Source organism: Nyctereutes procyonoides, unplaced genomic scaffold (genome assembly GCF_905146905.1).
Source record: "Nyctereutes procyonoides isolate TBG_1078 unplaced genomic scaffold, NYPRO_anot_genome, whole genome shotgun sequence".
Taxonomy (NCBI): domain Eukaryota; kingdom Metazoa; phylum Chordata; class Mammalia; order Carnivora; family Canidae; genus Nyctereutes; species Nyctereutes procyonoides.
The window spans coordinates 27751196-27775708 of NW_026575051.1; the positions used below are offsets into that span (position 1 = coordinate 27751196).

At 34.7% G+C, this 24513-nt stretch overlaps 1 protein-coding gene across 1 annotated transcript in view; it reads right to left on the reverse strand.

Annotated features, from left to right (window-relative positions):
• The window catches only part of EYS (eyes shut homolog), a 1553129-nt gene that overhangs the window by 555985 nt on the left and 972631 nt on the right, over positions 1-24513 (reverse strand). The gene's annotated exons all lie outside the window — the stretch shown is intronic.

Consider the following 24513-nt stretch of genomic DNA (forward strand, 5'->3'; position numbering starts at 1 on the left):
GCTAATAAGATAAAAATTATGATGAAAATCTATACATACATGAAGAAGAATGTCTACAAAGCCATCCATTGAGAATATGTTCACAATGGGTGAAATATGATTTAGCAGACAGAAATTCAAAATAAGAAAATTACATTTGGGAAAGACTGCTAATGAAATGTGTAGTTATAAAAGTATACAAAAATGTCTAAATAACTGTATCAAATGAAGTTGGAAATTGAATAAAAATTGTTTTATTTTAAGGAGAAAATCTGTGCTGTAAAATTAATAAATGGTTTTCAAATTAATATTTAGAAAATAATGGAAAAGCTAGTGGAGGGCATATAACGCCAAACACTAAATCTTGTCCAATGGGAAGTTGAAAAGCCATAGTTATGTTCTTAAGTATAATAGCTATAATGACAGATATAAAATTTTAGAAAAACATTAACACAACTATTCACAAAATTAAAAAGAGGAAGTTTATCATCAAAGTCAGTAAGTGATTATTAAATAATGTGGTACAGAAGGAAATGTTGCAAATCCATAAAGCACAAAATTACAGCAATAGGAAGAACACAAATTACTGAAATAAGGTTCAAGTTTCTCTAATAGTTTAAATTTGATATACGTAAGATCTGATGACTCAGAAGTGAACAAGTGAAGTTAGATAGACAAATGTAAACCCAAAAAATCATGTCAGGGACTATATTGCCTTCAATAGCAATAAAAATTCAAAACAAACTGACTTAGAAAAGTCACAAAGCAATACATATATATAAAATACTGAATATGTAAAATAAAATCTATAGGAATTAAAGTAGGGAATCTAGCACATTACTAAATTATAAAAGAAATTTGAAAAAAGAAATAGATTTGAAAAATATGATTAAGGGATGCCTGAGTGGCTCAGTCAGTTAAGTGTCTGCCTTTGGCCAAGTCATGATCCCAGAACCTAGCATCTGGCTCTCTGCTCAGTGATAAACCTACTTTTCCCTCTCCTTCTGCCAGCTGCTCCCCCTGCCTGTGCTCTCTATCTCTCTGTGTCAAATAAATAAATAAAACCTTCAAAAAAAGAGAAATATGATTAATAAACTGAAATTAAAAGATATATACCAAGTTTTTCCTATATAGAGAGGATATCTGTTTTTTAATATTCACAAAAATATTTTATATTTACTTTTATATTTTGCAAGCAAGATTTTAGTAATTTTCCTAAATACACAAAAGATATTATTATTTGACAATAAAACATATCTACAATAAAAGAGAATTGTTTTAAAAGATTTTATTTATATATTTGACAGAGAAAGGAGCAAGAGAGCACAAGCAGGGGGAGTGGCAGAAGGAGAGGGAGAAGTAGATTCTCCACTGAGCAGTGAGCCCAATGAGGGGCTTGACTCTAGAACGCTGGGATCACGTCCTGACCCCAAGGAAGATGCTCAACCAACTAAGCCACCTAGGTGTCCCTAAAAAACAATTTTTAAAGAAAATGCTTAAATAGCATATTACAGTTAATAGGTGATGGGTATTATGGAAAGCATTTGTGATGAGCACCAAGTGTTATATGTAAATGATGAGTCACTAAATTCTACCCCAGGAATTTTAAAAAAGAAAAAAAAAAGAAAATTTATATTTTTAAATTAAATAAAGCAATTTTCCTTAAAGACTTTATAAAGAATGAGGAATCAGATTTAGGCTTGGGGAATGCAGAAAGGTATCTGTCAACATTTCATTTATCTACTACTGTGCCTATCTCATTGTGCTGGATGAATGTTGACGGTTGTGGTAGATAGGTGGTAGGGTAAATAAATGAAAAGAAGAAGAGAAGGTATTAGAGAATAAACAGGGTTAAAGATAATGACACTGATGTTCAAAAATGGTAGAAGCTGATGTCTGGGGGCACCTGGGTGGCTCAGTTGGTTGGTTAAGCTCAGTCGTGATCCCAGGGTCCAGGGATCAAGCCCCATGTCCATATGAGACTCTGCTTCTCCCAGTCTATCTGGAAGATAGACTGGGAGATAGACTATTTTTTTTGAAAATGATATTCATTTTATTGCATCATTTACTGACTAGAACACCAGACTTAAAGTAGATATAAGTATAAAAATAACCAAATTCTTACAAATAATACTTTGCTGCTACAGTACTGAATAATTAGTGGAGGTGGCAATTATAATACAACTTTAAATAACATTCTCATAATGTTTTTAACACAATCAATCAGGGGCTAAGGTATAAAGGTTTGCAAAAAGAAATTCAGGACAATGTGAAAACTCAAGAAGTTCATATGCCAGCTACATGCTTCATTTAACCATAAATCCAGCAACACAAACATTAACAAAACTCACAGCAACCCATGATGAAAGACCTTTTTTTTTTTTAAAGAAATAGGCAAAAGTAATACAGAAATCTGGGTGAGTTTCCCAGATAGAGTGGTTCCATCCCACCCCTGTCCAGTCCCATCCTTCCTATGCAAGAAATATGCACCTGCATTCCGTGTCCAAAGAAAATATGATAAAACCAGAATCTACTATAAAAATCCTTTGAAAAAAAATCCTTTGAAATGTCCCCCTAAAAAAATGCAGAGGAGACGGAGCTGGTGTAAGATCTCTCTTTACAAACCTTAATTGTCCCCATCGGTTTCAATGGCTTTTTTGTGAGCAGTTGACACCAAATAGGATGGATTATAACACTATTGAAAAGATACTTTCCCCCACTCATGCTTCTCTCATATGTCGCTTGCTCGCTCACAAATAAATAAAATCTTTTTAAAAAAATAAGTTGATGTCTAGTAAGAACCTCATTTTGTTTTTTTCTTTCTTGCTTGAAGAATATCAAACATTCAGCTGTTAAGCATGTGCTATATTCTCCTGGTAGAAATTAGCATAGTCCCTACATCACAACTGGATAGTACTGCAAAAGTAGTTATTACTAGTTCTGGTAAAAATGAAAGGCCAACCATTTATGTGATTGCCTTCTATTGTCTCTCCTCACCAAGACTCCATTTTTAACTTACTATGAATAAAACAAAGTATGAACTCACAAAGATATAGAAAGTGGAGAGGATATATCAGCGGATGGGAAAGTTTACAAACTTTTTGGAGACACAAAGCAGATGGAGGATTGCTAGCTAATTTATCAGAGTTTATACTTCAACTGAAAGTTCCTATGGACATACCGATATAAGTGAGCTAGTTTATTCCACAGAACCCTTAAAAGGGAAAGGATATGGGCTATAAGTAAGGACAGGACTAAAATTATGGGTACTGGTTGAAATTTAGTTGAAGGCAAAAGAACATTCAGTTCCCCTTCTCCTGTGCAGCCAAGCTTTCCCACTCTCCCTCATCAGAAAGATGAGATACTTATCCTTTGTAAGGCATCGGTAGTGACTCTGATTCTCAGCCTCATAGCTCTAAGCTCTCCCAAGTCCTGGTAATACCTCTCCCTCCTTCTTAGGCCCATAGGTAGTACTAGCTCCTCAGCAGCCATCTCAGAATCTTTTTGGCTCCTTTATCCCTGCCAAAACACCTATAAATAGACTTCCTATTAAACTCTTTTTAGTTAAACTCTTTGAGTTTAAACACATCTGTCTCCTGCTGGGACCCTGACTGATACATCAGAGAATAGGAGAAACCTTCAAAAACCCATAATTAAGTAATATCCTCAGGGAGAAAACAGAAGGTTGTTCTCTTCATAAAACAACAGTATCAGGGGAAAAAAAAATCAGAGCATTCACAAGAAAAATAAGAAAGAAATCTTGAAGTGTTAAAATACAAAGTAAAGAAAATATCCCAAATGTTAGGACAAAAGATAAAGAGATGGAAATCGGTGAAAGAATGTAAGAGAATAAGAGACCAGTACTGAAGTGTCATGCCACAAAGGGTCCATGGAGTGTCCAGCAGAGTGAAGGATAAAAGAAAAACACCATCTTTGTGAAGTTTCAGAAGACTAGTGGTAAAGAAAAGATCCTAAAAGCTTCCCCCAAATGAACATATGTTATGAAAAAGGAAAAATAATCAGAGTTCTGAAATGAAAAATAAGAGGCACTGAAAATGGAAAAAAAATCCATATCTAAGATTTCAAATAAGTGCAGAAATACAAAGCACAAAAATTACCTCAGAAATTATGATTAAAGATAGAAATGGAAAAAAAGAGGAAATACGAGATTAATAGAACCGGTACCTGGCTACAGAGTGAAGGGTGCATGCAGTGCCCAACACAGTGAAGGACAAAAGAAAAACATTAAGTATAAGTTTGTGAAATTTCAGAAGACTAAAAATACAACACTCTAGAAGAGAGAAATGAAAAGATATCACACTTAAAAAATAAGTATCTGAAGGGTATTAGATTTTCAACAGCAGCACAGAATGCTAGAAATCATTGGAGTAATGCCTTCAAAATTCCAAAGGGATATCATTGGTATATTGAGTATAAATTTCTAAGCATAAAAATAAGTCTGAGGGTGGAATAAAGATATATACAGATGTGGCAAGACTGTCACTTTCCCTGCATCCTCTAATTTCAAAAAGCTAACATATAAGATGCTTCAGCAAAACGGAATAAAACAAGAGGAAATGAGAGATCCATAAATCATTTGACCAAACAAAGTAGAATGGCAAAGTGAAGTCTCATCATTAAATCATATGGTAGGTCTGATGGAACATTTAAAAAAGAAAAAAGAAAAAAAAAGGACAGATGTACTGAAAACTGTAAATTAAAAACAGGGAAGTTATTTACTGAGGGAAGATGGGAAGGGTATAAAAAAGAGGAAAGATAACTGAGGCATAATATTTGTAAAAAGTCAGCATGTGCTATTCATAGTATTTTCATTATTTCCTTGTTGCTTTAAAAAAAACATACTTTGGGAGGAGCAGGCTGGACAGGTAGGGCTGATGCATAAGTACATCCTCATGCATAACTGGATGCCAATGATAATTCTGGAAATGAATACATAAAAATAGCAATATGCATTTATTCTTTAGAAATATGAAAGTAAAAATACAGAACAAACTTCTAAAGATTTTAAAGTAGGGCAGCCCTGGTGGCTTAGCGGTTTGGCGCCACCTTCAGCCCAGGGTGTGATCCTGGAGACCCGGATCCCACATCAGGCTCCCTGCATGGAGCCTGCTTCTCCCTCTGCCTGTGTCTCTGCCTCTCTTTCTCTCTGTGTCTCTCACGAATAAATAAATAAAACCTTAAAAAAATAAAGATTTTAAAGTAATGTCCTCTGAAGTAAAGCTGCACTTGAAGAGGGGAAGAATATTTTTTCTTCCTACTTAATTTTCTAAAGAAGTTTCTGATTACTTTTTTTAAAAGATCTTATTTATTTATTCATGAGAGAGAGTGAGGCAGAGACACAGGCAGAAGGATAACCATGCTCCCTGCGGGGAGCCTGATGCAGGACTTGATCACAGGACCCCGGGATCACAACCTGAGCCAAAGGTAGATGCTCAACTACTGAGCCACCCAGGCAGGCCTAAAGTTTCTGAATACTTTAATGTAAAAAAAAAAAAAAAAAAAACAAATTAAAAAATGCAATAGGGGATCCCTGGGTGGCTCAGAGGTTTAGCACCTGTCTTTGGTCCAGGGCACGATCCTGGAGTCCCAGGATCGAGTCCCGCGTCAGGCTCCTGGCATGGAGCCTGCTTCTCCCTCCTCCTGTGTCTCTGCCTCTTTCTCTCTCTCTATGTCTGTCATAAATAAATAAATAAATAAATAAATAAATAAATAAATAAATAAATCTTAAAAAATGCTATAAATGGAATAATAGGATGGGCACAAAATATGAGAGGTTACATACACATGGACAAGAAGAACTACATAAGTGAAGAAAGGATACCATTGTTGATGATCAATAGCTATTCTATGTAAGCCTGGCATCTATACTATCTGATATCCTTGCTGGTGGGTGGAGCCACTTAGGACCCATAATGTGTTTGCCAATAAAATCAATAGGTAAATTTATTCCAAACAAGAACATAGACCATGTATCTTCTAATAAAGAAAGCACAATTCCTGTGAGGTCACTGCTTCCCTGTACTTCCAATTCTGCTTTTCACGATGCACCTAAAAATAATAAGCTTCTATTCAAAATGCATCTATGTAACTTCTCAAAGTTAGGGCATCACTGGTCATGTGTATTAAGACTAAACATCATCACAGTTTACCTCTCTCTTGCCTAATACAGGATTATTGTTGGCAAGAACATCAGGCATGTTCTGCATGTGTCACATTGTTTTATGTATGAGTCTGAGGCCAATTCTGAGAATACAATGTCTGTCCACATGCATTAAAGGCAAATGCTCCAGTTTACTGAGAGGAGTTCATATGCTCCATTGTTTTAAACTGCAAAGTGTAGGATGTTTTTTTATTGGCCAATTTCAAAAGCATGTTTATCCACTAATAAAAATTGCTAGAGATATTGCAGTTTTCTTCAAACCACAAGGCAGAAAGCTAGATATTTTTAATTGTACTTTAGTATCTCATAAGGAAATACCCTCAAGTAAGCCTCAGGCAAATAATGAGCTGTTGACAGTTTCTTTGGAAAAACTTCATTTGACTATAGTAGTATTTTCTTTTTCCTAAATATTAAAATAAAGCAAGCTAAAGTTTCTAGGATTCATAGAAACGATCACAGAGAGTTTTTCCTTTACATGTTTAGTAAAAAATTGAGCTTAAGGCATAAAAGGCTACTTTCAGCAAAGCTTCTCATGTGCTAATCCAAAAGAAGTTGATCTCCCTTTGGAAAGGATCCTGGAAAACTGAATTAGAGGCAGATTTTTTGGCCACCTTCGTACATGAGTTTCTTCAGCATAGTGGCAGAAATCAATGGTTTCTTTAAATAAAACACTCCAGGGACAGAAGAAATCAGAGCTTGGCTCAGTTCCTAGAATTTGTGTTTTTGCTTGTATGATCATTCCTTAGCAAGTACTTTCAAAGTCAAATCCTTTTTTTCTACATTTATAATCAAAAGGAGTAAGAACCTAAACTCAGATATAAAATTCTGATTCTTAAAGTATTCTTATCCTGGTGCTATCAAATCTTTATTCTCTGACTCGGATCTATGACAACCAACCTCGTGCCAAAATAACAAGAGCAGTAGTTAAAGCACTCAACTTCTACACTTATTCAAATTATTTCATATTTTGGTGCATGAGGATGCATTTCAGTATGGGTTCTCTAGAAGTTATTATGCCTGTTTTTCCTTATATTAGTTAATTCATTTATTCAAACATCCATCGCTTCATTCATTCAGCAAAGCTTTATACAGTACTTAACATTCACCAATTACCTTGGCTAAATGTTAAGGAATTTGAGATCTACTTTTTTCTGCCTGTTTATGTTGACCTTTTTTGAGACATTAATGATACATCTTAGTAATGTCTTCTAAATCCTATCCAGATGCATATGCATGTATTGTACTTTCCAAATATTCCTAGCCCAAAATAGTTGCTACCAAGTAAAGATGATGGTAGGTAAGAAAAAAATATTAATGTCTATGTTATCCTCTCCATCATCACCGCTAACATTTATTATATATGTTATTTATTATAACACTTAGTGATTACTCACAGCCATAAAAACTAGAAGTTCTAGGACTTGTCCCAAACTGCACAGCAATGATGGCAGTAGTAGAACTCTGGCTGTCCAACTCAAGAACTCATGCTTTTCAAGACCACGTTATACGTGGTCACAACAATAATAACAATGATGACTAGACAGCCTTGCTACTTCACGTTTCTGGACACTGTGGTATCACAATTAGAATGCAACCCTTTACTATGAACATTTGCATACACATATTTACAAATTTTTTAATGGTCAATGTAAAAATAATTGCAAACATTAGCTAAGCAGTTTCTGCATGCAGGACAGATGCAATACATTTTATGATGTGCACAACAATCCTCTACAGTGGGTACTATTATTCTTAAACTTGACCAGTAAGGGAGATAAGGTTCTCAGTTGCTCAGAAACAAACAGAGTCTCACAATCAGTGGTAGTGTTGGGATTTGCTTCTAAGATACTTGTTTCCATAAACCTGCTTTAATTAGCAAGCTATACTTCTCTAATGCCAAGAAAAGTGAAAATATCCATGTCTTATTAAAATAGGCTCAGATAATTTTTGTTGCCATTGAATTAAATTGCATTGACTAATGATAATTTTCATACAATTAAAATATAGTGGAGTTCATTAAAATGGCTTTTTAAGGATTTAGTTGTATATTATTTGAGGAAGATGAAAAATCTAGTTTTTAATGCTAGCAAAAATGCATATTGACATAATTATTTTGCTAATAATAGTATTCCATTTTAAGCATTTTTTATAGAGCAGTATTTTCAAAATGTCTTCCTATTATCATCTGGGTTTTGGAATAGTAACAAGAGCAGTTCCAGGGGAGCCCCCCTCTACCTCTTCCTCTCAATCCAAGTCTCAAACAAAGAAGCTCCAACTTAAATTATTTCAAACCTTAGTTGCCCATATAAGATTCTATTTATAAAAAGATCTCTGAATTATAGCTAGTCTAGTTTTTCACAACTGAGTACACAATGAGTACATATTAAGGTGTATGCTTTAAGAAGCCTGAGGGTAATTTTTTTGGAAATTGTAATCTTATTTTCCTCTTTTTAAAAAGATCTTATTTATTTATTCATGAGAGACACAGAGAGTGAGGCAGAGTGAGAAGCACACTCCCTGAGAAGAGCCTAATGTAGGACTTGATCCCAGGACCCCAGGATCACAACCTGAGCCAAAGGCAGATGCTCAACCACTGAGCCACCCAGGCATCCCATGATCTCTTATTTTCTAACAGCCATCCTATGCTATCTCTTTATTATAGAGACAGAAAGCACAGTTTCTTCATGCCTCTGAATCTAAAAAAGTTCTTGATTCTGCTGTGTGATCTAATGAGCATAACCAGGCAAACACATTTATCTTGCATTAAACCTGTGATCTGATGACATCAGTTTACGTGATCACCGGCAACACCTGTGCCGTGACGTGAAGGGTCACACTGAGAAACTCATTGAATAGAACTAATTTTCTGTTATCTCATTAGTATGAAAAAGAGAAATGGAAGTGAAGTTGTAGAAAATAAAACTATAGATCTTGCATGAATGTGTTGTTGGCTGAGATTTGTATATGCCACATTTGGAAAAGATGCCTGCTGCTGCTGGTGGTGGTGGTACTGTTATTATGGAAAAAGAAGAAAGCTTCATCAAATTCACATTCCATTATCATGTTCTCTCACTTCTGGTCATAAGTTAGACTTACTTTGTGACTTAATTATACAGCCCCTAAGGAAAGGTGAGACATGCAGTATTGTTAATAATGATCCATGGGAGTTGCCTGGGTGGCTCAGTGCTTGAGCACCTGCCTTTGGCTCAGATCATGATCCCAGAGTCCTGGGATAGAGTTTCACATAAGGCTTCCCACAGGGAGCCTACTTCTCCCTCTGCCTATGTCTCTGCCTCTCTCTCTCTGTGTCTCTCATGAATAAATAAAATCTTGGGGGAAAAAAAGAAAGATCCATGGACCGTGGTTCAAATCCATAACCACCAATTTCACAATGCACAGGACAGCATATCACAACAAAAGACTATGCAGCCCAAAATGTCAATTCAGTTTTTTCCAATCAAGAGATTAAATGGGGTACCCCTTGAAAGGAAGACTTTGTATTGCATAAAATCATTTCTTTGTTTTGGAAGTCGCTCAAATATCTTCATTCAGTTAGACAAATATAGCAGGGGACATATGTACAGAGCTGACAAGGATTTGGACAAGCCAAGGGCCTATCCTTCTCAGGGCACAGATAAATATCTATTATTTGTTTAGCAGCAAGAAAGAAGCGTGGTGGTGGATGGATCATATCGCTGTTCTTCACTTATTGAGGAAGCAACTACTGATCTCCTCTGTCTCTTAAGGCCTCAGAGTACCTGGTCTTCTGGAAGGATTGGGAAGCCTTAAGGAGGAAATACTGTACTTTCTGCTCTCAACATTCAACTGATTGAGGGCGAAATATTTTCTTGGCATTGTCTTTGATTTCCACTTTGCTTTTTATCTAAAAAAATTGTCTCATTATCATCACATTAGTGTAATGGAAACTTACTAATAATTTTTTTCTTAATTGTTCTTACAACGAAGGAGCAAGAGGTTAATTGTTATGAACATAATATCTACATTCACCTTGTGTTACTACTCGGTTTAATATTCCTGTCACCTCACGAGTAGATCTGAGAGTACCCATTAGTTTCATTTGTAGAGTAAATTTTTCCTCCAGAATAGTGATGTGCATAAAAAACAGTTCATTTTATATTTGGATAGAATAGGTAACATTTTGTAATTGTCTTCTAAAATATAGTATTTTGCGACTAAAACTATGTACATATAAAGTGCTTTCTTTAATTTCTTTTTTTAAATAATCTGGTTCTGACAATGTCAAATGCCTATTTTGAAAATATTTTATTAATTCATTCATCAATCAATCATTCAATAAACATTTATTGATTGTTCTGCACAGCAATTTGTTAGGTCCTGAAAATATAAAATTTAATAAGCAAAGTTCCTATTCTCAAGTGCTCAGCTTTTAATCTTAGAATATTTTCTCTGCATGAATTTATCATTATTTATATGAAGGCAGACTAAAAAGGAAGCAGACCCAATTGTATAGCCACTTTCATTTCAAGTAGGTTATCACATGCTATACATATCAATTTGAAGCCATCAAATCCAGAACATTAAGCGATTTCATTCCCTAGTTGTAAAATCAATGTCCATTCCAAATTCAGACAGCTAAACATTTTAACTGGAAGTTTGTGGTTTATGGTTTGTGTGTGTGTGTGTGTTTGTGTGTGTACATATAAAACAATATTTCTAATTAGTCTTAAGAACTGACAGAAATGTGGGATCCCTGGGTGGCACAGCGGTTTGGCGCCTGCCTTTGGCCCAGGGAGCGATCCTGGAGACCCGGGATTGAGTCCCACGTCGGGCTCCTTGCATGGAGCCTGCTTATCCCTCTGCCTGTGTCTCTGCCTCTCTCTCTCTCTCTCTCTGTGAGACTATCATGAATAAATAAAATCTTTAAAAAAAAAGTGACAGAAATGTAGGAGGTAGTATTTTCTAACAAAACAGAACTGGTGTGCCTTTTGGAGTGATATGATAATTCCAAAAGAGAAATTGATGGTCTTTAATAGATATGCTAAGAAATCAAGTTCTTTGAAGCCACTGGTGAGATCACCAATAACAAGCTTTGTGTAGTTCTGAATGGGCTATGTTACTTAGGTTACTTTCAAATATATTTACACGGACATAATTACTTTTGATTATTTTAAGTGCTATAATTCTATGGAAGAAAATGTTTATTATAGTACTTGCCCTTCTATTCTGTGTTCTTTCTAAATTCTATCCTAAAATTTTTCAACCATTTTAATAAAATTAAGTTCCTATTTTAGTGAGAAAGTTCTTCAATAATTAACACATACTTTAATATAAAGTGTTACAATAAAGCTTGACTCAGAATTAAGACAAGTTGCTGATTTCATCTGTTTAAAGTAACCACAAGGGTGCCTGGCTGGCTCAGTCAGTTAAGTGTCCTCTGCCTTTGGCTCAGGTGATGATCTAGGGTCCTGGAATCCAGCCCATGTCAGGTTCCCTGCTCAGCAGAGAGTCTGTTTCTCCCTCTGCCCCTCCTCCTGCTAATGGTTGTGCTGTCTCTCTCTCTGTCTCCAATAAATAAATAAATTCTTTAAAATAAAATATAAAATAAAATAAAATAAAATAAAATAAAATAAAATAAAAAAGTAACCATAGTGGGCACCTGGGTAGCTCAGTTGGTTAAGCATCTGAATGTTGATTTTGGCTCAAGTCATGATCTCCTAGTCATGAGATGGAGCTCTGCATAGGGCTCCCCATTCAGTGGGAAGTCTGCTTGAGATCCTCTCTCTCTCCTTCTGCCCCCCCAAAAAATAACCATAATAATAATAATTATGTCAAGTCTGTTTCTATATTTTTGACAACCTAAAACAAATATGCATACAGATACAAATACATCCAGTAAACCTTAAAGTCATTTGTTACAAAGCTTAAAAACAAAATGTTTAAGGATATTTGGAGGAAAAATAGTTAAATATTGATAATATAATTATTGACATTTTACTAAATAACATATTTATGTGCCAAAATGTCTATAGTTTATCAGTTATCCAGACTAGTGTAAACATGCACACAAAGTCACATAACTCTAAAGAAAAAACTGGAGAGTGTATCTAGGTGACTAGAAAACCCAGCGATCCTACCCAACTAGGACTTCTGATTTCTGTGGCAGCTCTAGAGAACTGCTTTATCTCACCAGAAACCCTGCTTCTTCCTAAGACAACAAATATGGCTCATTTTACAATTTCCTTCTTTTCCTTGGTAGTTTTCTCTGCTCTTCAATGAATGGCAACCTTTGAGATCCGAAATCAAGTTTCATTCCTGCCTTTCACTCCTTATTTAATAGTTATATAGTAATTGGCTGCTTATGGTCCAGTTACTGTGCTGGGTGCCAGGGAGATACTCAGTAGGGAATAAGACAAAAAAGTCCCTGAACCCGTGATGCTTACAGTCTAGTTAGGGATACAGAAAATCAATGTGTGAAACAAGTATACATAAAAATTGGTGCTATGGTAGATAATTCTTGAGTGGAAAAGCTTTAGATAGTTTAGAAAGATTTACTTAAAGAGATGTAACTTGAGCAATGAGAAAGGTGCCTAGGAGAGCCAACATGAGGACAGGGGAGAAGGAAAACACTAAGGAGGAGGATACACTATTCCAGTTAGAAGAAACAGTAAGATTAAAGACCATAATATAGAAGACCTATTTTTTGAGAGTTCTAGGAGCAATAGTGCATCAAAGAGAATATAACATGGACAGGAAAGGAAGGCAGGTGTTAGGTAAGGTAGAAGAAAATATGCAAGAGCCCAAATGTGCAAGCCCATTTTTTGGCAGTGACAAGGAGTCTGTATTTTATTCTCAGAGTAAAGGTAAGCCTCTGAAGAACCTTTAAATAGAGAAGTGACTTGATGTAGTACACTTTAAATCTTGCTGACCAAAGTATGGTGAATATTTAGAAACAGGCAATGGAGAACGCCAATAGTCTAGATAAAAATGATGGAGACTAAGACCAGGATACTTTCAGAGAGACAGAGAGAAATGGCAGATGGAAGATGAAATTTTGGAAAGGACTTTCTGATAGGGCTTGGAGTTAAAGAATAAAGAAATAGAGGGGTCATTGATGACTCTGTACATGGGAGATGACAGTTAATAGCTGATATAGGAGAGACTATGGGGAGAACTGTGTGAGATAGGAGCACAGATAGGTAAGTTGACAGTGGTAGGGAATAGAAGTTTAATATATGGGTGATGCTTAGAAGAGAACATATTAGGTAGGGGTTCAGATGTGTGAATGTGGAATTCTTAAGAAAGGTCTAAGCTGGGACAGGTCTAAGATGAAAAAGAAAAACTGGCCATTGATACAGGAAGAATACCAAAAATTTATTCATTTCAAAGCAGAAAGGGAAAATGATTTCAAGAAGACAGAGTACTTTCACTGAAATGCTTAGTGAATGAAGACAGAAAAGTGTCTATTGGTTTTTTCCATGTGAAGGTCATACAGGGTGATCAATGTCATACTTAGCACGAATTATACCTCTTTATACGTGTTGTCTTGGAGTAATGATTATTAAAAGCACTCTTTTCACTCTAATAACACTATCAGTTGCATGATAAAATTCCCTAATTACAGGTGATATTAATAAATACTGTCTTGGTTGTGGACCATGGAAGCCAGATTGGATTGGATTGAAGAGTAAATGGCAGGTAACACAACTGAAATAAGCATGCCCTGGCTATCCACAGTTAAAAGGAATTTTCTAGCTATGTTTAACTCTGACCTTTCTGTGATTTATTTATTTTGTTTTTGACAGAGAACTGTTATCACTGATTTGTTTTAATTTGATCAATTACATAAGAAATAATTTCACACATTATCATGGTGCTGTTTCAAATATTTTATTAAAATCTTGCAACAGTTTAATCTTTTTCTAAAAAAATGAAAACTTTTTAGCTTAAATTTGGGAAAATGAATTAGCATAGTGTTTCTTCACAGAAGCATAATAATTAATCATTAATGATTTGTTCCCATAGGAAAAAAAAAAACACTGAACAGGATTATCAAGGAATTAACATTTCAATGGTTTCTAGAACTTTTCTACTATTCAATCTATGGATGCCGTATTAATGTATTCATTTTTAATGACATGTGGTGATCAATGAGGCTTTAACAATTAAAGTAACCTTCAAGGTCATACAGAGAGTAAGCCAAAGCTGCAGATAACTGACAACTTTAGAGAATGCTAACTTGGGGAGAGATTTCATGTGTACAATCTAAATGATACACATACCACATCATGCCATATGGATCCTAGTAAATGAACTGTGAAGACCCTTATGGAGCCTGCCACACTTCCCAGTTAGAGTGCTTTGAAACTTAACTTTGCTATTGTTATATCTTTTGATATATTCTGGTTATAAAAATGACCAAACTAGAAAAGATATTTGGCTATCCTTTTTGAGAAAGTTTGTTACAGAAAAATGTTACATATTTTAAAACTAATAATACACAACTTAAAAAAGCAATATACAGGCTTGGCTTTTGATTCTGAATTCATTCCAATGAACATACAAATGAGAATCTACATTAAAGCAATGCATTAGTTATGCTTTGGAATACCCTTCTACAAAATCACTTTTCATTAATAAAAGCAACTTTAGAAATAATTCTTAATAAAATGAGTCATTGGGATCCCTGGGTGGCACAGCGGTTTGGCGCCTGCCTTTGGCCCAGGGCGTGATCCTGGAGACCCAGGATCGAATCCCACGTCGGGCTCCCGGTGCATGGAGCCTGCTTCTCCCTCTGCCTGTGTCTCTGCCTCTCTCTCTCTCTCTGTGACTATCATAAATAAATAAAAATTAAAAAAAATAAAAATAAATAAAAAAATAAAATGAGTCATTTTCAAATTATAAAAGGAATCTAAAGATTTTTTGAGAGTTGATTTTAGTATTAATTTTCAGAAATACACTTGATGGGATGAGCACTGGGTGTTATTCTGTATGTTGGTAAATTGAACACCAATAAAAATTAATTTAAAAAATAATAATTTTCAGAAATAGTAGTAATGATGTTTTAAACATGTTTCTTAAAAGTGAGTTCACCTCTCAGCATACAACTGATTCTTAACATCTGACTTTCCTGAGATTTTGACTCAATAAGCTAATTACATTGTGGTGGTTTACAAATAAAGAAAGGAAGGAAGGAAGGGTGAAAGAAGAAAAGAAAGGAAGAAAGAAAGGATTGATATAGAGTATCTATTTAGCATTTCAAAATACATTAAAATGAATCCTAATACTTCAAGTTCATAAGAATTAAAATTTATCATTCAACCACTATCTTCAATATTGCAAGTTTCTTTTATAAAATAACACGAATCTTTGTTTATTTTTACATTTACATTTAAATGCTTAATAGAAACGTTTTGCAAAATCACAACCAGTATAACTTTGTTTTATCTACTTTGGCAAGACTTTTCTTTAGTGTCTGTTTTCTCACATTAAATAATGTAATGTAATATTAAAATTAAGAATTACCCATTTTCAGCTTGTTTTCAGTATGTCTGTATTAGTATAAGAGACAGAGTTCACCTTTTGGCAAAGCTAAGAGGAAAATGAAGAAGCCAGACAGACAGGATGTGAGTCACGCTATTTCAGGTCAAATTAAAGAACATGGGTAATCAACCATTACTTGTTAAAATCTGCATTTGTGCTGTGCTAATGTTTGTTTCCCTAGGTAGTTGGACCTCTGTAGGACATACATTTCGATGCCTCATAAGTTGCCACTCAATTGTCATGATTCCAGCTATAACTTCTTGCTTCCTAAGAGCATGTGTTTGGAAGAAAAAAGCCAACTCTACTTTATGATCTTGTCTATTTCTAGCCTATGAGATATTATCTTGTTTAAGAAAATATCCAGAAAATTATTTTGAAATTATTTTTTCTAAAGAGAATGACTCAGCCTTCTGTTTTTGTACTTTGAATTTTTATATCCTGGATGTGTAGTAAAATATCTAGATGTAATAACTTCCCCATAAGCACACATGCATATAGCTACTATATGCTGCTTATGGTAATCTCCACATTTTCTACTGATGATCCTACCTAAACTGTCCCCTAAACTCTGAAGGTTCAGGTGATCCCCAGGTTGAGCATCAGCTGCAGAACTTCCACAAGGTAAAGACTATGTCTTGTTTAAGGAAAAAATAAACAAAAATTCTGATGTTTAATTCATATATCAAGTACAACTAAAACTAGCTCTGTGTTCCTCTGCTTTGACTAATGATATAACAGCAGTAACATTTTCTGAGATTAATTTCAGTAATTTTGTAATTGGTAATGTGTTTTTTTAAATGTTCAAATATAATGATGGGAAATGTCCTACTTTAAAAACATAATTATTTTAACTTGTGTTTTAAAACAGTTTCTAAAATTGGTACAAATTTATTGGAGTATTTGTATAAATTGAGTTTAAAATCTATAACTTTAAAAATGATTAATTCCTAATTGGATTAACTGGCCCTTGCAGATTACATTTTAAAATTCTTATTTCCAAAGTTCAATGATAAAATTTCTCTCTTATTCACTATATTTTGCATTGAATGAATATATGCCATGAGGGAAAAAAAAGGTAGGTTTATGTTACAGGGACAACATTTTGCAGGCTCTATAAATATAGTTTAGAATAAAAATGAGTTGCTTATTCTTATTTTGTTCAAGTTGAAGTAAAATCATTATTCATTGGCATGTTTTTCTTGACACTACTGACAGTGGTTAATGAAAAGATTAATGAAATAATGTACACATTTCATTAGAGAAAAAAATGTTTACTTTTTAGAAAGTGGTTAAATGGTTTATTTCTTTCCTTTTCCACCTCACTGATTTTCCAGCACTCTGTGACAAAGCAATCGTGCTCTGGCTGACACATGTCAAGTCCTTGGCTTTATTATTAATGTCTTCAAAAGAAGGACAAAACTTTGATGCTTGCTGTGGTAACAATGTTCTAATTGTCCTGGTTCACTATCAAAGAATGATGTCTTTGTTTATACATACATACACATGCACATATACACATATGTTATTTCTTTCAGACTGTTCTGGTTTCAATGTACAATCTGAATGCTTATGTTCTCTACTAGTCAAACAGATTAAAAAGTTCAATGTTCTTAGTGTGAAGATGAAATTATTTATCATTCACAGGCACTGTGCACCCACATTTTAGTAGGAAAGCTATCTATTGGAGGGCGCCTGGGTGGCTCAGGGTTCCAGCGTCTGCCTTTGGCTCAGGGCGTGATCCCAAAGTCCTGGGATTGAATCCCACATCAGGCTCCTTGCAGGGAGCCTGCATTTCCCTCTGCCTGTCTCTGCCTCTCTCACTGTGACTCTCATGAATAAATAAAAAATCTTAAAAAAAGAAAGTTGTATATTGGGATAATTTCAGTCATAGAAACACAATTGATGAAAAGATTATTTACAATATGTAATTTGATATTGTATGCATTTTCAAGCTCACTATAATTACTAAATAAACAGTATATATTATATATATATATAAATTTCTATTTCTACCTTCTTCTTATAAGCAGCCCAGTGAACCACTTAGAGCCAAGATACAAGAAATATAAATACCATAACTCAAATTAAACTATTAAGTGTTACAGATTTTGTTTACTAATTATTTTTTGTCTTTATCTCTAAAGGTAAACAGTTATCTTACTTCCTCTTGTAGAAATAGTTCTCATCTTGAATATTCTACATTGTTTTTAGTTTCTTCCTAGGTGCAAAGTTAGAAAACCTTCTGCAGTTCGCTTTGCTATTTGGTGTATTCACATGAGTGAGTTCTAGCCAACAGAAAGTCAACAGAAGTGAGACATGATACTTCTAAGTCTGTTTCCATTAAACCATCCACCCATTTTCTGCCATGTTAACTGGAGGAGAATAATGTTTTCACTCAAAAACACACATCACACTGAAACTAATATAACTTGAACATGGTTTAATAAATTAACTCTTCAAAGATGTGGTAGGGGTTGGAAAGCCACATGGGATAGTACTGTATTCCAGGACCACAATATAATTACTCTGACACTGCTTCTGTATCTAAAGGCTATCAGGAAGAGAAGAGTTATCAGAACTTGAAGGAGAAGGTCATCTGCAAAGAGTTGAAACCTTCACTAGAGAGAATGAACCAGCCCCTGGGACACTACACAAAGCCAAGGGAATATATAACTCAACATTAATTGTTTGCTTTTCAAATTACTTGCCAGTGTTCCCCAATGACTGAACCCTACAGGAAGCCGGAGGACAAGGGAGCTTGTATTAGTTGGCCAAACCTGCCTCAAAAAAAGATGAACTAACCAGGTGGCTTCAATAAATGAAATATATTACTTAACAATTTTGTAGTCTTGGAAGTCCAAGATCAAGGTGTCAGTAGGGATGGTTCCTTCTGAGGGCTGTGCGGGAAAGTTCTATTCCAGGTCTCTCTCCTTGGATTGTAGAGAGCAGCCTTCATGTGTTTTTACATTGTCTTCCCTTTATGCTTCTCTCTGTGTGTCCTAATTTCTGCTTTTCATGAGGATACTGGTCACCCTGGATTAGGGCCCACTCCAATCAGTTTAACGTTATTACCTCTTCAAAGCCTCTATCTCCAAATGAAGTCACATTTTGAGATACTAGAAGTTAGGACGTCAAACATAAATTCTGTAGGATCACAGTTTAAACCATTACAAGCCCACAATGTAATTTATACAGGTCAATTCTGAAGGACTAGAGAAGAGAGAAAGAAACTATACAGTGGATCTGGAGAGGTGCAGAAACTTAGAATCTATTGTGTACTCTATAGCTTTGCATACTGAATTAAGGAAAGCAAATATTTCTTTGATCATATCATCTGCTTCCTTTTCTTAAAAATTCTCCAGTCAGTTTCTATTGCTTACGATGTAGTTCACAGTTCTTATTGTGGCATTTGACGACCTATATAATCCAACTGTCACTGCATTTGTAGACCTCATTCTCCCTCGTGCCTACCTAAAGGGTCTCAAATATGCATTTCCTTCCTTTCTTCATTTGATACTAAACTTACTTAAGAAGCATCCTCCTATCATCATCTAAGAGAAACAATGTTGTTATAGTAAAGGCTTTGTATCCAATTGAAAAAGTACTGGTTGATGTGTGGGTTTCATTGGTACATGTCAGTCTTCCTAAGTCATTCACAATTTTTATATCCACTAATGCTTTTTTTTTTCAAAACTCACTATAATTTATTGTATGTCCACATGACTAAGCATAAACAGTAGCTGGTAAGCGATTCAAGAGTACCTGAAGATGTTCTCATTTGTTCTGTCTTATTTGGGTCTGTACATTTGTCAGTATAGGAGCAGCCTACCCAAATCAAAGTGCCACACCAACAAATTCTCCATGAGACATCTCCAGGAGAACTGGTAGAGTTATGCAATTTACTTACAACTCAGGATGTACACTAAAAGTATATGACTATGAAAGGAAATGAAAGGATTTTGTTGTTTCCTTTTTTTTTTAAAGGCAGGGATTTACTTTTAATTGGTAGGCACATAAAAACAAAACAAAACAAAACAAACAAACACTTCAAAGTCCCATACTTGAGGAGGTTAGAAGAGCCTAATTTATGTCTGTCTTTGAATTCCAAATCCTACATCTTTCAAGAACAAAGGTGGATTATTTTTTTAAATATTTTATTTATCTATTTGAGAGTGAGTGAGAGAGACAGCAAGAGCCGGGAGAGGGGCTGAAGGAGAGGGAGAGGAAGAAGCAGATTCCCCACGTAGGAGGGAGTCCCACTGCAGGGCTTGATCCCAGGACCCAAACCTAAGGCAGAGGGTTAACCAACTGAGTCACCCAGGAGTCCCAAGAACTAAGGTAGATATTAAGTAGGACTTTTCTTTATTCTAAATTTTGTTTTAAAATTGTTATTTATTTATTTGAGATAGAGCAAGAGAGTGCACAAACCAGGGAAAGGAGCAGAGGGGGGGGAGACGTGGACTCCCAGCTGAGCAGAGAATGTTATGCGGGGCTGTATCCCAGGACCCTGGGATCATGACCCGAGCTGAAGGTGGACACTTAACCAACTGAGCCATCCAGGCACCCCTAAGTAGACTTTAAATAGGTAAAAAATATATATATCCTCATTATATATTGAATACAAGTTCTTTTATTGTAAAACTATATGGTATTAATATATATCATGATACATAATGACGATATGATCATGTAATATATGCAATGATGTTTATAATACAAACACATGATATGTAACATAATTAATATAAATTTATGCATAATTATGATAAATATACCAACAGATATGGATGAAATGCAGCATCACACTCAGATTTGCTTTTGCCTGAGAATATATGCACCACTATCTTAGGTTCTCTCAGCACCTCATGCTTAAACACACCTATGGTATTCAACAGTGGAGTAGCAAACGTATACCTATCTGTGCTGGTTTTTCCTTTTGCTATACTACATGCTGCTGTTCATCAGCCTAACATCACAGCCTGGTTCTGTGTTCTGTTTTCACTTTTCCTCCTTTCGTTAAAAGATGAGTAACAGCTCTAGCTAATTTCTCACCAAACTGGTTTCTAATATGTGTGCTTTTTAATATTTGCTAGTGTAAATTTCACCAAACTTAAGCATTCCATATTTTCCTTCCTGCTTTTGTTAAACTATGCAATCACACATTTCTTTTTTAAAGGGGCCATGCTGCTCTGCAGAATATCTTGTTTTTCCTTATTCTTAAAATAATGAACTCTGTTACTTTTTCATGGAGGATATCTTTCTGAGAGCACTTCATCGTGGAATGAGCGAAACCTTGCTACTCTTTTTCCTACAGTTCCATAAGAGCCATAAGAGCATGTGAGGAAAGATGCTTTTCTTATATTCATATTTAAGGGTAATGTCATTAACAGAAATGAGATACAAAAGTGTAGAACTAGGAATGAAATGTTTGCATACCATTTATCTTTACTTTAAAGAGTATGTTAATGGTAAAAAAAAAAAATATGGTGACAGCATTCTTTAGTTAAATTTAAAATTGAGGGATCCCTGGGTGGCGCAGCGGTTTAGCGCCTGCCTTTGGCCCAGGGCGCGATCCTGAAGACCCTGGATCGAATCCCACATCGGGCTCCCAGTGCATGGAGTCCGCTTCTCCCTCTGCCTGTGTCTCTGCCTCTCTCTCTCTCTCTCTCTCTCTCTCTCTGTGACTATCATTAATAAATAAAAAAAAAATAAAAAAATAAATTTAAAATTGAAGATATGTTTTTCCTTTTTACCTCTAAAAGTATATTTTAAAGGTATAAAAAATAAAATTAATGGAGGCCCACTCTGTTCTTTATAGATGATAATCACAGACGAGAGTATATTTGTATAAATTTCCCATTACTTTAAATAAACCAATAACTTTTGAAAAAGTATTTCTAAATTTAGAGAATTTAGACCAGATACAATCAACTTGTTGATAAAAAATTAAAGCAACAAATAGTATGTAAATTGCAAAAAGAAAAAAAGTCATATAACATAAAAGAAAGTGAGTTTTTAGTTGTTAAATATCCTTAAAGTAACCTGTGATAAGACTAGTGAAAAAAAAGGTATTCTTGGGGTTTTTGTAATGTTTTACATTTAATGTTTCTTTAAAGAAGATTTTAAATAGTATGTTGTCACTCTTAAAACACAGACCGGACATGTTATAATAAAAAAAAAAAGATCAGGTCAGGGGGCAGAGATTGTGGTTTTAACCTTGGCTTCAGTTAAAAAGAGAACCACAGGTTCAAAATGGAGTCATTTAGGCCAAGTCAGCAAGCAAAAGTTAACACCTAACGTAACTGCAGTTTTAACTCCCTAGGAATGTGACATTTGACCAGTCAACATAGTCAATACAAGAAAATTTACTGTTAGACACTTTCTATTCTCCTTCGGAGGGTAACCTTGCCTAAACAATGTATTCCTTGCTAATAAATTCTCCTTTTTCTAATGCCCTCTCTCTGACTTGAAAAACTTTGCTTTTGTGTGTAGCTCAGCAGAAAACCCCTCTACTTGCTAGATGGGATGTTATCCTCATTAAGAATCATTTAATAAGGTCAATCAGACCTTCAAATTTACTAGGTTGAATTTTTTGTTAACATTTCCTACTGACTAACAATGGGATCTGGAGAAAGATGCCTATTTTCTTGAGCTTTAGCTTTCAAATGTGCAAAATGAGTGTTACGACTGAATTATGTCCCCTGCAAACTTCCTGTGTTGAAGTTCCAACCCCCGGTGCTTCAGAATGTGACTATATTTGAAGACAGGTTTTTAAAGAGGTAAGTAAGTAAAAATGAGATCATAAGGTTGGGCTGTAATCCAACATGACTGATATCTTTATAAGAAGAGGAAAATAGGACACAGATACACACACAAAAAAATATGATGTGAAGACACAGGGATAAGACAACCAACTATAAGTGAAGGAGAGGGTCTCAAAAGAACCAACCCTGCTGATACCTTGATTTCACACTTCCAGCCTCCTGAATTGTGAGAAAATAAATTTCTGTTGTTTGAGTAATTCAATCTGTGGTACTTCTTATGGCAGCCTGACCAAATCAATATAATTGCTTTATGAATCTTACTAGGATTAAAACAGTTACATGCTTATAAAACATCTGACATATGGTAGTTGTTTAATGTGTGCTATCAGCATTGTTCTTACAGCTGAAAGTCTTTCATTGGGCAGGTCATTTATAATTCTTATCTTTGTCTTATGTTGAATATACAGCAATTCTTTTAGGGTTAAGAGATCAAATTACATTATGTTTCTATAGCATGGGTCATAAGGTCTATGCCGTAAAACATATTCATAGGTTTGGAATAGGAGCAGCCTTGCAATTGTGCCATTTCTTTAACTATGTCCTTTTCTGTATTTAATCTGTGTTTAAGTTTGTGAAATGTAGATAATAATTATACTTGTCCTTAACAATAAATAAATTCATATATGTAATAAAATTACTGCCTGACACATTATTGGTGTTTAATAGACTTTAAGTATGATTACTGTGTTTTCAATGATTTTTTTAACCCTTTTTTTAACATATCATAGGCCAGGAAAGTTTCTTCTTGTGTACCGTTTTGTTTCTTACATCACTTCTTATCTGTCTTTCTTTGAGGGGGCAAAATAAGTCTTTCATAATTTATTTTTACTGCTTCCCTAATACTCATACACCTGGCTTTACCTTCAGATGATGGTAGTGTCTGCCCAGGAAAATTGTTACCTTGGCTAAAATGGCATTTCCCAAAGTGCACTGCCCCCAATGTTAGTTACTCAAGAGGTTAAAATGCTAAAGAAATATACTAAGGGATTCTGTGCCCATATTTTGAGTTAAGCGAAGAAAATGAGACTTTATTAAATAGCATCTTAGGGCTCTTAAAAAGCTCTTGTGCATTTTGAACAAAGGAGGTGTGTGCGATGTAGCCTTTCCTTAATTTAGTCAGTAGTAGACTGTTTTTAGGTGAGTTTTCCACAAAAACATTCTTCTAGAGAATAGAATTTGGCAAGTTCTGGCTGAAGGAAGGTAGAATATCCGTAAGATCTCCAAATAACTTCTTTCCAAGTCTGTTTTGGCCTGTTTTCCTCTTTATTTGTTTTAAATAGATAATTATTATTACTAAATAATAATCTATTGTTACAACCAAATAACTTATTATAGTCTATATACTGGATTAGGACTGTGGTTAAGTATCTTAAAGCACCATTTAATTAAAAAATAGTGTAGGGAAGCAAAATACTAATATAAAGGCATTAATTCTATATTAAAAATTAAGCCTTACTATACATCAAAGGAAAATTAAGGCAAAATGTCATTTTCCCTTGTCCAGAGTGGCAAAATGATATCTGATGTTGGTGAAGGTGTGGCGATAGAGTCACCATCAATCATAGCTTTTGGGAATATAGTAATATACATGTTCATTTTTCTACCTGGACTGTGGTATAATGAATCATTTTAATTTTCTTCTTTATGTTTTTTCTGGATGTTATTCTCCACAGTTAACATGCTTAAGTTTGCTTACTAAAAGAAGTTAATTCTCCACAGTTAACATGCTTAAGTTTGCTTACTAAAAGAAATGTCACTTTATTTGTTTTTATGATTTCTCTAATTTGAAAATAATATGAAGCTTTCATGGCTTCTTTGTAAAGCTCCTTCTATAACTTCATTGATAATATAACCCCTATAACATTCTTTCCTCAGTACTATTTTAGGACATAGAAAAAAGACAGACTGGCTTGTTAAACATTAATTTGCATACAAGCTTATGTGAATACTAATCACGATAACCTTGTCTTTATAAAAGGCAAAAACAATATCCAGAGGAATTTTAGT